This window comes from Dasypus novemcinctus, chromosome 21, assembly GCF_030445035.2.
Source record: "Dasypus novemcinctus isolate mDasNov1 chromosome 21, mDasNov1.1.hap2, whole genome shotgun sequence".
NCBI classification, from domain to species: Eukaryota; Metazoa; Chordata; class Mammalia; order Cingulata; family Dasypodidae; genus Dasypus; species Dasypus novemcinctus.
The window spans coordinates 49,830,163-49,846,827 of NC_080693.1; the positions used below are offsets into that span (position 1 = coordinate 49,830,163).

Here is a 16,665-nt window from a genome sequence, read left to right on the forward strand (position 1 = left end):
TGGTGGAGGTGTCCAGAGGTGATGGTGGCACTTGGAAGCAGCAGAGATGTCTCAAGAAGCTTTGGGAAAAGCTTTGGGAATAGCCATGTGTAGTGTATTTTGCAAGGACGTCAACATTCTAGTGGCAAAAACGTGAAGAAACACAGTAGGGAGGAGTCTCCTCTAATTCCTGTGTAGGCTGAGGAATAGACTTCCCTGGAGAAGCACTTAGTCTCCACTCTTTATTAACTAGTTGTACAGTCTTGGAGAAGTCGTTTCAGCTCTCCGAGCCGGTCTTCTCCCATGAAATGCATGCACTAAACTGGATTGTGTGTGCATGGGTGAGTAAGAGTTCAGATTGAGGAGACAGAAAATGCAAAAGGGCACATCTATCCATTCATCCATTCCTGTCTGAGCCCCCCTTGCCACACCCATTTACCCCTGCTATTTTAGTGTCCCCTTATTCAGCCAGGGCTTTTGGGAAAGATTTGATCATGAAGGTGAGCTGTCTGCCAAATTATAAAGGTATGAGGTTGGCAAGTTAGAAATAAAAACATTCTAGACAAGGTGCCTGAGTAAATTGGCCCAGCTTGAGTAAAGGGTCTGTGTCACGGATAAAGAAGAGATTCGTACAGTGAGAGAAGGAGAAGGGTAGGGAAGGTGTGGCTGGAAAAATGACCTTGGCTAAGAAAGAGGCAGGTGTGTCACCTCTTTGCTGGGTGGACTTAGGCAAGTCACTTAACCTGGACAGATGTATAAAATGGGCTAGAATAAGTGTATGTACAGTGTTTGTCCTCTGGCTACGTTGCATCTAGGTTGTAAGGCAGTGTGAATAGAAATGAGTCTAACTCGCCCTGGAAAACGCTTTTCTCTTACACATTGTTGCTCCAGGAAGGTGCTTTATGACCCCAGGCATTTGTTACAGAGTTCTGATTGCCTTCTGGAGGACAAACACAGTGAGGCGGAGGCATTATGGTTGGTTAGCTGTGACCTAATTGGTGGTGTCTGTCAGTCCCTGTCAGGAAGAATGCAGGTCCCGGGAAACAGATATGACTCAAGTGATTGGGCTCCCATCTACCATATAGCAGGTCCAGGGTTCTATTCCCAGGGCCTCCTGGTGACACGCAAGCTGGCCTGAGTGGAGAGCTGGCCCACACAGAGAGCTGGCGCAGCAAGATGATGCAACTAAAAAAGACACAGAGGAGAGACAATAAAGAGACGCAGCAGACCAGGGAGCTGAGGTGGCACAAGAGATTGAGCACCTCTCTCCCACTCCAGAAGGTCCCAGAATCGGTTTCCAGTACTGCCTAAAAAGAAGACAAACTGACACAGAAGAACACACAGCGAATGGACACAGAGAGCAGACAATGGCAGGGGGGCAGGGAATAATAAATAAATCTTTTTTTTAAAAAAGAATGCAGGTCCCTTTAATCTCTACATCATTTATCCCTTTCTTACCCAAAGATAATCAGTGTCTGTTGGTGAAAGTTTGTTTCTTCAAACTCTTCTATTCCCTTGTGTTTGGCCTCACTGAGGACCCTGGGATACCTGCATTTCAATGATGTGGCAAGCACATGGGCCGTCAAGGTTTACACCATTCTTTGACACAACCTAGAAGTAGCTGTGCCAGGAGAGCCTATGGCATGTCCATGTGGAGGCTCAACTGGAGCCTGATGCTTGGATAAGCGAGAATGTAAGCCTCTGGGTGCCTCCTGAGGTCCAGAGTGCTGTGCAGGACCCTCCCTTATCTATACACATGGAGAACCCAGGTTGGGAGCTGTCAGAAGGCAGGCGCACACTCAGTAAAGATCCTTGACAATGGTAACACTCCTTTCAAAGATCTCATTTCCCATAGCTCTGTCGTCAGGGAACCAGCCTGAGGACGCAGACAGGAGGGTTCAGCTGCATCTTGTGGGGTGGAGCAGACAGAGCAATTAGGTCCAGGGCTGCTCCCATTTGTGTGGCCTTGGTCTGACTAGGAACTGCAAAGCAAGGTTCGTTTGTGGTGACAGAGGGAGCATGTGGAGGCCATGCATAAACGTCTCAGGGAAATTTTCCATGCAAACTGTTAATAACAAATCTGGTTGGACCACTTCTTAACCTAAAAATAAAAAATAAAAACATGGCATGGCCTTGTTTCCTTTCTTACATTTTTATATTTCTTGGGGATTGGCATCTATTCTTTTGCTAAATTTTCTAATTTAATGGCTTCCATTATGCGTAGGCATAAATCAATCTTTGGATTGATTCTGCTGTAAAGCACCTTATCATTTTCCTGCCAGGAAGAGGTGATCACTCATCTATTTGTGCCCCCAGCTCTACCTGATGCTTCCCACTTTCCTTACTAGACTTTGAGTTCTTAAGTGCAACAATTCTGTCTTAAGTGCCTTTGCACTCCTGGAAACTGGTCTGGTCCCTGGCCCCTACTGGCTTTTAATAGGTATATGTTGCATGGGTATGTGACAGATGCCTAATGAGAACTTGATAAAAGGAGCCCAAGGGAAATGAATCATCCAATCCATCCATTTACTCAACAAATGTCTACAAGGTCACAGCAGTTGAAAAGAAAAAAGTCCCTGTCTTCAAAATACTTATATTCTAGAGAAACAGTCTCAGACCTTTTGGGGGCACCTTGTGTTCATGATATTTTATTGCTGTTATTTGAGGGGGGTGTGCACAGATTCTTCCTGGTATATGTTTGATGCAGGCATTGTTTTTTCCTCCATTTAAGGAAGGGACAAGAAGAGGAATATTGACAAAGTAACCCCAAACATTAATTGTTGGGGCTTCGGATTACAACTATGGTATTCATTCCATCCTGAAGAGCGCATGGTGGTGCAGGATGTCCCCTTGGTTCACGGGAGACAAAGCTGGGCTGGAATCACGAGGAGCAGGCTTCTGCTCCTGGTCTGCGCATCTAGACGGCCTCACTCTGATCTGTCACATGTCCCCTTGCTTCCCCAGGCCTCGGTTTCTAACCACTGACAACTGGGAAAAATAACTTCTCAGGCATTTTCCAGGATGAATGTGAGACTGAGGAAGGAGAGAAAAGAATATAAGTGCTTTATTATTTTTTAGGAAAAATAGTAACGGTTAACCCTTAGCTGAGTTCTCCTCCTAAATGGGCACTATTCTAAGTTTTTTATAACATTAACTCATCCAAAACCCACAACACTGCTATGAAACGGGCAATATTATTACCTACGAGGAAAATGAGGCTCAAGGAGGTGAGCTCTTTGTTCAAAGTCCCCCAGCCAGGAATTAAGAACTAAGCAGCCTGATTCCACACATTATGGCCTTAAGGCAAACTTGTTCTACGGCTATAAAGAGAACAGGTACTGCTCATTCAAGCTCAGTATAATATCTGAATATGCAAGAAGGGCAAAATCTTGTCAAGGTTGATCTTTATTAGACTTTTTCATTTCTGCACAGTTTAGAGTCTGCTCATTAAGTTTAGTTGCCATGAACCAGAGCCAGGCTGGGAAGATTGAAGATATGAGTGCCAGCTTCCATGACCCTTTCCTGTCTGGGAATGTAGTAGCTCAAAGTCCTTCTGCCTCTTGGATTGAAGAAAAAACTGACCTTGCTTCTTCCTGTCAATGATAGCATCCAGCTCCCAGCTCCAAAATCAGTGTTTGTGTCCAAATACGAAAACCTCTATTACAAGGAGACCATTGGCACTTTACCAAGTATCTAAGTGTAGAAAATAGTAGGACTGAGCTTTCCCTGACTAAACACACACACACACACACACACACACAGACTCATACAAATACACAGCTGCCACACAGATGCAAAAACTTCCCAACGGAAGTTCTTGCCATGGAGGAAGGTTATACTCAGAGTTGTTGATTCAAGTAAATGAGAGAGGCCAAAATTCATTACCTGCAAAGAGCTGCAACTTTGAGTAGTAGTCCTGGGTAGCTTGCATCTAAGGGTGTAATTTGGATTTACTTTCTTGGATCTTTTCAAAGCTCCTCGTAGTTCCAACAAGGTCTGGAGTAACACCATAAGCATTATTAACTAGATAGTTTTTTGATTAGTTATAAAAATAAATGAATCTGTCCTCAAGAAGTAATTTATCTCAGAGATACAGTATTTTGGACACAAAAATTTGTGAAAATGAATTAAAATTTTTTCATGAGACTCCAGGTACTATTTATAATTACCAGAGGTAGGAAAGGGGTCCATTTCAGAAGAACTGGCCACAGATAAATTGCCAAATGAGACTTATCCAAATTTAAAATTAAACATGGTGGAAATGTGGGGAAGCACGGAAAAACTACAATTGGTGTGACCTATAGACTGTGGTTAACAGCAATACTATAATATTCTTGCATCAATGCCAAAGGTGTATTGTGCTGATAATGGAGATGTATGGAAAAAGTGTGCTAAATAAATGCTGTGGAACATGGTTGGTGGTAATAGTCTGAAGATTCTATCTCATAATCTGTAACAAATGTTCCACCACGGTGTGTGTGTTGGTGAAGGGGTGTTGTATGGAAATTCTACACGTGTGCAAGATTGTTTTGTAAATTCACAACCTCTGTAGCAAAAATATATTTTTAAAAAATAGAGTGGGTTGGGGGAAAAATACACCAAATGTAAGATAGGGACTATAGTGAGTACTAATATTTTGGCAAGGCTCTTGCATAGTTTGTAACAAATGTTTCATAACAACGGAAGGTGTTGGTGGAGGGGTGATGTATGAGACCCCTGTATGATGTTATGCATGTTTATTTTGTAAGTTCACAATCTTTACTATAAACTTATTGTTTACATATGTTCATTTATGAATGATATACTTCAGTACAAACATATTTTAAAAATTAAATATGGCTCAGTGTTAAATAATATATTTTAATTGCATAAATCAATTATTCTTAAAATAATCTTAAAGGCTTAATAAGCTGTCAGTTTAAATCACCAGGTATTTTTTAAAACAAAGTAATAAAAATTAAATAAGGCAGAGGACTTGGCCCAGTGGTTAGGGTGTCCGTTTACCACATGGGAGGTCCATGGTTCAAACCCCGGGCCTTCTTGACCCATGTGGAGCTGGCCCATGTGCAGTGCTGATGCACACAAGGAGTGCCGTGCCACGCGGGGGTGTCCCCCTGTAGGGGAGCCCCACGTGCAAGGAGTGCACCCCATAAGGAGAGCCGCCCAGCGCAAAAGACAGTGCAGCCTGCCCAGGAATGGCACCGTACACATGGAGAACTGACACAACAAGATGATGCAACAAAAAAAAACACAGATTCCCATGCCACTGACAACAACAGAAGCGGACAAAGAAGACACAGCAAATAGACACAGAGAACAGACAACTGGGTGGGAGGAAAGGGGAGAGAAATAAACAAATAAATAAATTTTTAAATAAAAATTAAATAAGACATTTTTATTAGTGAATGTACTAATCAACTATAAGAAATGGACACCTCTATAGGAAAATAAGCAAGAAAAAATAAAAATGACCAGCCAACGTGAAAAAAAAATCAATGTCATTATTGGTCAAAAGAAATGTGAATTTAAACAATAAGACACAATTTTTCAGCAAGCAAGTTGGCAAAGTTTGCAAGACAGAATGTGATATTTGATAATAAAATTTCAGAGATAAAGACGTTCTGGATAATAAGAATCTTATTTATTCTTCCATGGGAACTGGTGACTGAATCGAGGCATTCAAGGAACTGAGAATCAAGGCTGGCACTTCTCCCACTTCACCAAAGAATCCTTAAAAAGAGAGAATAATAATTGTGCAGCCTGGAATGTCTGGAGAATATCTCATCTCTACTGTTTTATCTCTAAAAATCTCCATGTAGTTGAGTTCTAGACTATATTTTCTCTATATTCTATATATACGTGTTCCTTATAATGTGCACATTCCTCCTCCAAAAACTTCAAATAACATTTTGAATCCAGGGATGTGTTATATTTTCTTTCTATATGTATGTAACCCTTGACATACTACTGAGTGCCTTAGAGAAATAAGATATTGAGGTCATCCAGGATGATGGGAGAACTTGGGGTGGAGAGAAAGAGAATGATCAGGTGCCAAAACTCAGTGGATGAGAGATGACCAAGAAGTTGGACTATGGAGGCAATGAGGAAGGATAGAGAATGGCAAAGATAAGTAGCATGAGGAGCAGGTATTTTACCCAAAAACTTCAGGACTCTGACCCCAACCACCTTCTCACCTGGAATACATCGACGTGGGAATAGAAGCAGCCTGCCTTTTGGTATGTGGTGTTTCCAAGGGGGAATCAAGAATGAGTTGATGTAGGAAGTTAAGAAAATGTTCAGAAAAGGTATGTGAGTGGAGGAGTGTTTGTTTACTATGAAAAAATAGCTTTATAGTAAGTAATAAATACAATATTTTTGAGCAGTATTTAAGACTATATTTCACGACAGCTTATTATACCGGTCTTAATAACCAGCTGGTCTTAGAGCACAACTGTTCTTGACTTGGTGGGGATCCAGATAAGGACAAATGTCTGAAGAGAAGGCCCTCCCACCCGTAATAGGAAGAGAGTTAAAGGAACACTCATAAGGACATTAAGGAATTGATCTGGGAGCTTCCTAGTACACAAACGGATTGGCAATCCCAATCCCAAACTGTATGGCAGAAAGCATCACTGCACTCATTGTAGGCCAGATCTTTTTTTAAATTGGATGAAACCAAACACTCACTCTAGTCACAAAACACCCCAAAAGAGCATCTGTAAAATATCAAGCTTTGAACTGTGCAACTTCATGGTCTACCAAAATAAACTAGTTGTCTTGAGCTTTCCCTAGATTTCTAAATTCCTATATTAACTGCCTTCTTGGAAGCATTGCCGATTTTCAATAATCAAAATAGATTTAAACATCCCCCCAGCAACTTGATCCTCCAATACCCCTTCTCATTCCATTCATTCCACTTACCCAGTTGTTGCACGCAAATTCAAATATTTTTCTTTGATTCTTGTTTTTTTCTTACCACTCCCCATAAATAATCCCACAGCAAATTCTATTAACTTTATTTGTAGAATAGTTTAGACTCTTTTCCTACCACCTTCCTACCACAAATCACCATCACCGCACATCTAAACCTCAGGACTGGTCTCACTTTTATTCTCAACCCCCACAGCCCTTTCTACCTAGCCCTGAAAGTGTTCTTTTCAAAGCAAGTATCATAGCATGTCACTGCTCATCACAATACCTTCTCTTAAGTCTTAAAGGATTTGCTTTCTCTCACTTTTCCAACCTAATTGTGTGCCCCTCTCTACACTGCAGCCACAGTAGCTTTCTTTCTTTTTAATTCTCAAAAACACGAAGCTTGTTCTCACTCAAAGGCCTTTGCACTGGCTTTTCCTCCACCTTGGAAATTCTTCCCCCTGAGCTTTGTATGCCTGACCCCTCAGTTCTCAGCTTAGTTCTCACTCCTCAAAGAGGACTTTTCTGGGAGTGGATGTGCCTCAAGCAGTTGAGCACCTGCTTCCCATATGAGAGGTCCCAGGTTCAGTTCCCAGCACCTCCTAGAAAAAAACAAAAACTAACAAGAAGCAAAAATAATGAAAAAACCAACTCAGGGGAAACAATGTGGCTCAGAGGTTGAATGCCAGCTTCCCACATATGAAATCCTGGGTTCAATCCCTCACTCCCAGTACCTCAACAAAAAGAGGACTTTTCTACCCATCTAATCTAAAATCACAACTCAGCCATCCACTATCATAGAGACACATTTTAATTCTCTGATATTTTTTCTATCAATGTATTTATTATCTTTTTTGCATGATTAGAATATTTTACTCCATGAGAGTGGAGAATTTGTCAGCCTTGTTCAAGTACTTACTTTGAAGAGGGTCTGGTACTTACATATTTAGTAATTATAAGTAAATAAGTCAACCAGTTAGGTATCTTGCAATACAGTATTATTAACTATAGGCCTGATATATATATATATTTAAAGAAGCTTTAGGTTACATCTAAAATATAGGGGATTCCAGAAGCAAGAGTGTCCTTTGTTAGCTAGAGCAAATGTACATCCCTATTACAGGGTTGTGGGAATGTGGAGAAGCATGGGAAAATATAACTGGAGTAGCCTATGAACTGTGATTAGTAGTAATAATATAATATTCTTGCATCTACGCCAAAGATGTACTGTATTGATAATGGGGCAGTATGGAAAATGTGTGTCAAATGTACACTATGGACATGGTAACAATCAGATGATATTATCTTATCTGTAACAAATGATCCACTACAATGTGGTCTATTGATAGAGAGGTGTTGTTTGGGAATTCTGAACATGTGCATGATTGTTTTATAAGTTTACAACTTCTGTCATAAAAATATCTTTAAAAAATAATAATAGGGTGGGCTGGGGGAAAAATACAACAAATGTAAGATAAGGACTATAATTAGTAGTAAGATTTTGACAATATTCTTTCATAATTTGTAACAAACATCTCACAATGCAAGGTATTGGTGGAGGGTTGATGGATGGGACACCTATATGATGTTATGCATGTTTGCTTTGTAAGTTCACAATTTTTACTATATACTTACTGTTTATGTATGTTCATATATAAATGATATAAAGATAATAATAATAGGATGGATTGGGGGGAAAATACTTTGGTTAGTAGCAATATTTTGATAATGTTCTTTAATCATTAGTTAAAATATTTAACAACAATGTGAGGTATTAGTGGTAGGATGAGGTACGAGAGTCCTGTATGATGTTATATATGTTTGTTTTGTAAATTTACAACTATTACTATACACTTATTGTTTATGTATGTTTATGTATGAGTGATATACCTCAATAAATTTTAAAAAAATAAAGGGGATTCCTATATGCCCCACCCTTCCCCCTCCCACACTTTCCCCCATTAATAACATCTTTCATTAGTGTGGTACGTTTGCTACCATTGATGAATACATACTGAAGCATTGCTAATAACCGTGGACTAATATATAGTTTACATTATGCTTTACATTTTGTACCACACAATTTTATAGGTTTTGACAAAAGGAATAATGGCCTGTATCCATCGTTGCAATGTCATGCAGGACAATTCCAATATTCCCAAAATATGCCCCATGCTATACCTATTCTTCCCTCTCCCTCTCCTCAGAACCTCTGGGGCTCACTGTCTTTATATCAAAGATGTAAGTTATTCCATTGCTAGAATAATAATGTCTATTTTATGTTTGTTCATTTCTCAATATTGAGGATTTTGGGATGGTGATGCCCATTCTGTTTCTGATTGAGAGGGGCCTTAGATCCCATGTGGAGGATTCCATGTGGATGGAACTCTCTTGCTTGCAACTATAGATACTCTGTTTCTTGGGATGGGTGTTCTCCATCATCATCTCCTTGTTAGTTGTCCTGGGCAAGTCCAGTGACCTGGAGAGTAAGTGTTGCAACTCTGCTGAGATTCAGGACTCAACTGGCATATGAACAGACTAAAGATTTAAGTTCCTGGGACATATAGCTAAAGAGTATAGTGCTAATTATAGGTTCAAACAAAAGGGGCAGAAAAGTCATGTGTAGGGAAATTATAAATGAGTCTAACTCTGTTACATTGGGAAGCATATATTTCAAAGTAAGGCCCAGTGACAGGGTGCCAAATTCCTGAGATTGACTGCCCTGCCTATAGTGTCTAGATGTCTCTAGGTCCCTCAGGAGACCCGCTGTTTGAGGAATTGTTTACTGTGGCAGTTAAGGGGTTTCTGCTGAGATGTTCATAAGCATAACCTCTGGAATGACTTCCAAACTCACTTTGAACTCTCTTAGCCATAAAAAATTATTTGTATATAATATTTCCCCCTTTTGGTCAAGTCTTTTTCCAAATGCTTTGCTAGTTGGCACTTGGTGGTAATCCCTTGGGGCCAGGGAAGTTCATCCCAGGAATCATGTCCTATGCCAGGGGGAAGGTAATACATTTATATGCTGAATTCGGCTTAGAGAGAGGCCAAATTTGAGCAACAAGGAGGATTTTAGGAGGTAACTCTTAAGCAATGTATAATACTAGGCTAAGTTTCAATTTCACAAGAAAAGGTTCATAAGTACAACCATCAATATCAAGAGCCTAGCATGGGGAAGTGGATGTGGTGCAAGCAACTGAGCACTTGTCTACCATATGGGAGGTCCAGGGTTCAGTTCCCAGGGCCTTCTGGTGAAGGTAAACTGGTCCACATCGAGTGCCAGCCTGAGCAGTGAACTGGCCCAGTCGGAGCCCTGGCCCATGCAGGAGTGCTGGCCTGAGTGGAGAGCTGGTGCTGCAATATGATGCAACAAAAAAAGACACAGAGGAGAGACAATAAGGAACATGGCAAACCAGGGAGTTGAGGTGGCGCAAGAGATTGAGCACCTCTCTTCCACTTTGGAAGGTCCCAGGATTGGTTCCTGGTGCTGCCTAAAGAGAAGACAAGCAGACAGAGAAGAATGCATCCTGAATGGACACAGGGAGCAGACAATGGGGGAGGGGGAGGAAGAGGGGAGAAAGAAATAAACAAATAAATAAATCTTTAAAATAAAAAAAAAGAGCCTAACATAATTGTCTGTCCTCCTTCACTAGGCACTGTCCATGTATTCCAAGGATTCTTGCCACTCTATTAGAGAACGTAGCAGGACTTCACGAGATGGGAATTCAGTATTCCTTCAGTTATTGTGTGGGTCTCCACCCACCAAGACAACTCCCCATGACCACTTGAACATACTCATATTCCATGGAGGCATGCCCCAGGTGCATCCCTCACTACACGTTTCCCCATCACTGACACCCCAAACCAGTGATAGCCCCCTGCCATAGTTGTGACCCTTCTGTGATCCAAAATCTCCCCCAGAACAAAGCCAAAAAAATAAATTAAAAAAAATAATAAATAACAAATAAAATACAAAAATAAAAATAAAAGTAAATTTTTAATTTTAAAAATTAAATTAAATTAAATTTTTTCAATGTGTCTTTCATCATCATAAGATCTATTATCTTTTATGTACATTGACAATTTCTTTCCTATGTTCCCAGTCTTTTTTTTTTTTGCTCTATCATTTTATCTTCAAAGAAGCTTTAGGTTATAGAAAAGTCACATAGAAAATATAGGGGATTCCCACATACCCAACCCCCACCCCTCCCCCACTCTCCCCTATTAATAACATTTTACATGGGTATGCTACATTTGTTACCACTGATGTACAAATATTTCAGCATTGCTACTAACCATGGTCAATGGTTTACATTTACAGTTTATGTTTTGCACTGTACACACTTTTATAGATTTTAACAAAATTTAATTTGGCCTATATCCATCATTGCAAGATCATGCAGAACAGTTCCAATGCTCTAAAAAGGCCTTATGTACCACCTATTCTATTCTTTCCTTTCCCTCCCCTTGGAACCTATGATAACCACTAAGTTTCAATTTTTGAAGAATAAGATTCATAGTTACATGCAATAAGATTGAGGGCTTGACATATTGGTCTGTTTTCTTTTATTAGGCACTGCCTATGTTCTTAAAAGATTCTTGCCCCTCTAATTGAGTACATAGCAGGACTTCCCAGGATGGGAGTTTAATATTTTCTTGTTTATTGTGTGAGTCTCCACCTACTGAGATAGCACACTATGACAAGATGAACACTTTCATTTTCCATGGAAGCATGCTGCAGGTGTATCTTATCCTGCATATACCCTCACCCCATCACTCTGCATCGGTAACCCTCCCCTGCCCTATTTGCCAGAAGGATATTCCCACCATTGTAGTTTTAACCACAGACCTACGCATCTCCAGAATTCACCTGCTCCTTCCTCCAGTCCTCTCCCCATTTCCATGGATAGTCCAACCTAACCCTCCCACCTTTTTCTCCCTCACATTTCAGCACCATTGAAGCCAATCACATCAGTGCACTATTATCACCCCTACCCATTGGCCAAACCCTCTTCCATCTTATTGTAGATTTTGCCCATATTGAGCATCAGCTTACCACCCTCTACTCTCTTTCTGTTTTCTGATAACCTATCTTCCAGACTCTAGCTCTGTGAGTCTCCTCAGTTTGTTTAAGTCATATCAGTGAGGAATAGACCTGTTTTTTAAAATTGGAGGTTATCTATGTTTGTGACACTCCCACCATTGTTAGGAGACAAGTATTCCTTCTGCCTTTCCCATTCCCAGTGATGGGTAAGGATAAAGGGCAAGGACCCGTTACTCAGCCATAGTTTTGGAGGATAGAGGGTTGAAAGCATGATCTCCTTTTGGCACATTCCTTGGATTCCATGTCTTGGGAAGCATTCTTGGTCTTCTTTAACAATCTCTTTAGATTGCTTCTCTTCTTTGATGTGTCCATTTTGTTGGTGCAAGAAGGAAAGGGGTGATAAGTCCCTCTTTCAAAAGGACAGCAGGGTGAGGCTCAGGAGATAAGGATCCACTAAGACCTAGGTTAATAAGGCAGAATATTGTCACAGCCCAGTTCATGTAAATAAAATTATGCATACAGAAAAGTAGTATAAAATCCATATGGTACAAGTTAAAAATTAAATAGCCAGGACATCCCTTTAGGAATTATGTAAGGCATCCTTTTATATTGAGCCTGATTCCTTTGGTACTATTATTGATACATGAATTTGTGTCATGTTCAACTATCAATGAGTTGTATCAATTATGACAAAATTTTCAGCATGCCTTGGATTCGGGATTACTTCACGTGTTCTTGAAATAAATTGAGAGAGTCAACAAGAAATAATTTGTGAAGAGCAAGAAGAAGCACCACAGGTAGTTCAGTCTGGAATTTCCCTAGGAAGGGATCTCCCTAATCCTTCTGCTTGGGAATGTCGCACTGACATCAGGATATGTGAGAAAACAGAGGCCGCAGCTGAAAGAGGTGACAGGGGAAACAAATGCTATTTGATGAATACATGTAACATGTAAACAAATATTCGATTTTTATTTTCATAACCACCTGAGGTTGATATTATCTCTCTTTTTACAGGTGGGGAAGTAGACACAGAAAGGTAGTCTCTTCTGTAGGATCTCACAGTTGGTAATGGAATGGCTGGTTGTCAAACACTCCAATCCTTCTTTTAGTTGTCAAGTTTCCCTCCCTGAAGGGGTTGTGTTTCTCAGAAAGGAAGCTACCTTCTGGGGGGGTCCTTTACTTGAAGCTATAAATAACACTGAAGTCAAGGGGACACAGAAAGCAGAGAACAGGGGTCGAATCACTGGTCAGATAGGTGATAGGATAGTTCTCCAAACTCAGGAAGGGACAGAAGCAGAGAGAGAAGCCAGAGTTCACATGAAAGTTGGAGAAGCAAACAGAGGTGCAAAGGAGATCTTGGGCCAAGGGAGGAAGAAGCAGGATATTCTTGGGTGAATATTTTGGAAAACCCTTTAGCCACAGTTGGCTTTTATAACTTCCCACCCCCACTACAGCACACTACATGGCCAGGTCAGCCATGTTTAAAATTCTAGATATGGCTTCTTTTCTTTGATGATTTACTAATTCCATTAAATTCCTAGCCCTTTCAGGGGTCATGCAAAGATATAAGTTTTCAGGGGTGGGGTTCCAAGGGACTTTATCACTCAGCTAGCAACTTGGCTAAGAGTATGCAGGATCTGAGATCAAGCAGTTACCATTTAGCTGTAGATACCAGCTTCCTGTGTTTGGAAAAGGTAAGGAAATTGCCCACTCATTCTACAAATATTTGAGGAGGATGCAAAAATGGAAAGGGGCCGTCATGGAGGTTCAGATAAAATTCTGGGGGAGTTTGAAAGAGGAAGCTGACATTTGAGCTGGGATGAAAACTATACCAGCTCTTATGTGTATGTGTGTGTATATTTTCAGTGCCTTCTTACAGAACTGACATTTGCACTGATCATACTGTGTTTTAATTATCCAGTGATTGTCTTTTTCCCTCAAACTATAAACTTCTAAAGGGAAAACACTGAATCTTGTTCGTCATTGATCATTCATGGCTAGTAGTAGACATTTCACAAATATTTATAAAATTGTCATCGATTTAAAATTAGCAATTAGACTCTGAGGCTGGGAATCATTACTCCAATGATAAAACTCAATCCTAGGATTTGCAACAAATACTTTAATATTCTCTATATGAAAAGGTAGGGTTGCAAAAGGGTCTATATTACCCTTGTGAAGAGACTTGACAACGTGGAGTTTTTTTTTACTTTTTAAGAATCAAAAATATGGGAAACGCTCAACGAATATTTGCTCAGAACAATCAAGTGATTTGACTTACAGTGAAACAGAAATTAATGTGCCTCAGAAAAGACTTTCATCATATTCTCTTCATTTTCTTTATGATATTCTCTACTCCCTAAAAAAGAAAACAGAGGACTAGTGGGTTGTGTCTATATGAGGTTTCATGTTAGCTGGACAAAGATGGAAATAATGCATGGACCCTCTATATGTGAGAACCAGATGTCTCATTTGAATTGGGATTTTTTTCTAGTAGTAATGGACTTAGAAGCCTTGAAAAATCCATTAGATTAATTTTAATTGACATAGACTTCGAATATTGAGACAAATCACTTTCGAGGCACCAAATGTAAAAGTCAGTGTATCTAACAGATGGGGTAGGAAGCTAAGACCAGGACTAGGAGGATCATGAGGATATGGGTGGTGATGGGAGGCTCTAGAGTATATGGGAGCTATAAAGACTTAGAAAGCAAAGGAACAATCTCCCCTCCCTCGATTAATATTAATTTAGCTTGTATCATGTACCAGCTGTTGAAAGAGCATCTGCCTTCATTATCTCATTTAATCTTCACAACAGCCACATGGGGAAACTAAGGAAATGGAAGATGTCAGGGCTAAGCTGGCTTACCCAAGCACCCACAGCTAGCAAATCTCTGCATCAGGACTCAAACCTAGGTCTTGTGTCCCCATGACCAATGCTCTAAAGCAGATAGGGTGGGAAGGAGCAGGCAGATTCTCTCATGTCAGTAGGGAGATTTCAGAGTCAGAGAGTGAATAAGACCAGCCTAACAGCATCAACACAGAGATTGTTAAAAGGCCTGCTGGAGAGAGTAGTCCAGAACTCACAGGTATTAAGACCTTGAGAATCTTGGTTAACTCTTAACCCTGGTGGGGACAAGACAAAGAGGCTGTAATTCCCATAAAATGTTGACATGCTGTTAACCTCCAAAGTCAAGTCCTGGTTCATTTTGATTCAGTACAGATGGTGAGTCCAGACATAGAGGTCTTTGAGAGAGTGAAGAAGGGCCAACCTCCAAGGAAAACTTAGAAATGGCCTGTTTTATCTTGCTATGTTTGCAGTTTTGGAATGAGTACACTTTTGCTAGGTCAAGAAGAGTTTGTGTTCCCCTTGGGCAGGAAGAGTTAATCCCTTGGGAATGAGGTGGGAAGTGGAGTAGGTTAGATTGTGAAACAAACAGCATTTTGCTCATTGAAATGGAGAAGGGGCCTGTGGGTTGCTGTTGTTCGGCACCAGGACGAGGAAATGGTTTATTGTACAAGATTCAATGAGCATTTTCTTTGAGGGAAGTAGACTGTAAATGTGTCAAATGACAATTATGGATTGACCTCTAGAGAGAGGGGATATGTTGTTCCTGAACTGGGTTGCTTGAAAAATTGATTTAGGAATCAAATGCAGACATCTACTCTGAATCACATGGACCTAGAGCAATTCTCAGTCCTGTTCCAATAAGGATATATAAAGAATAATTTTCCCAGAGATTTATGTGGTTTTTTATATATTTTCAAGGTACATTCATATGCATCATAATTCTTAATCATTCTTGCTGCATGGGAAGGGCAAAGTATTATTATCCCCATTTTCTAGATAGAAGAGCAGTGACATAAGGAAGAGAACCTCCAACACGGCCAGCACAAGGCTGCTCCTGCTGCGGAGGATGATGATACTAACAACAAATAACTCTCACTGAGTACTTAGCACTTGACAAATATCTCGTTTAATCCTCATCTCAGCAGTTTGAGGTAGATACTGTTTTGATCTCCATTTTAATAAAAGAAAACCTGAAGCTTAGAGAGTGAAGTCTCTTATTCAAGGCCCCAAATGGAGAAAATGACAGAGCTGGGATTTGAAAACACACCGCCTGGTTTCAGATCCACACCCCCAATCACTGTGCTCGAGTGGCTCACTCCTCCTGTGTTCCACTCTATCCCGCCTGATAATTCAGGAGGTGTCACCTGGTCCTAAGGAAGTTGTGTAGCATAGGGTTATTGTGAGAATTAGTAACAATAATGAAAAGCCCAAGACATAGTTCTTGGAACATAGTAGGTGCTCCAAAACGCAAACCATTATGTAAACATATGGGGAACAATCATACATTTCTTAGTGGTTGGGATCCCCTCTGGAGAGAGAATTCCAGGTTATTGGAAGGAAACTAATATGTTTGGTGTTGGGGGTTATGTCCAACTGGCCATCTAAGGTCTCTACTTCATTCTAAAGAAGAAAGTTTTGTTTACCTTTGGGGATTTGATTTCTGAAAGGGATTTGCAAGTTAGCAGCACACTAAATTACTCCAGATCACTGGAAGAAAGTTGAAGGAAAGGAGAACCCCAGCAGCTGCTGGGAAGAAAGAACTTGGGGAATGTGAGCAGAAATACCTAAAAGGGATTAAGTTTTTTGCTGTGTGGTATGCAATATAGGTTCTCTCCTGCATCTTGCACAGAATCTTCAGGAAGGACTGCAACGGTCATTG

The 16,665-nt window shown here is 40.4% G+C and overlaps 1 long non-coding RNA gene across 1 annotated transcript in view; it reads right to left on the bottom strand.

Annotated features, from left to right (window-relative positions):
* Positions 1–10,869: 10,869 nt before the first annotated feature.
* LOC101416392 (uncharacterized) overlaps positions 10,870–16,665 on the bottom strand; it is a 56,100-nt gene continuing 50,304 nt past the window's right edge. Inside the window, exon 4 of the long non-coding RNA XR_188158.4 lies at positions 10,870–12,395. This is a non-coding gene — a long non-coding RNA (uncharacterized lncRNA). The remainder of the gene's footprint in view (positions 12,396–16,665) is intronic.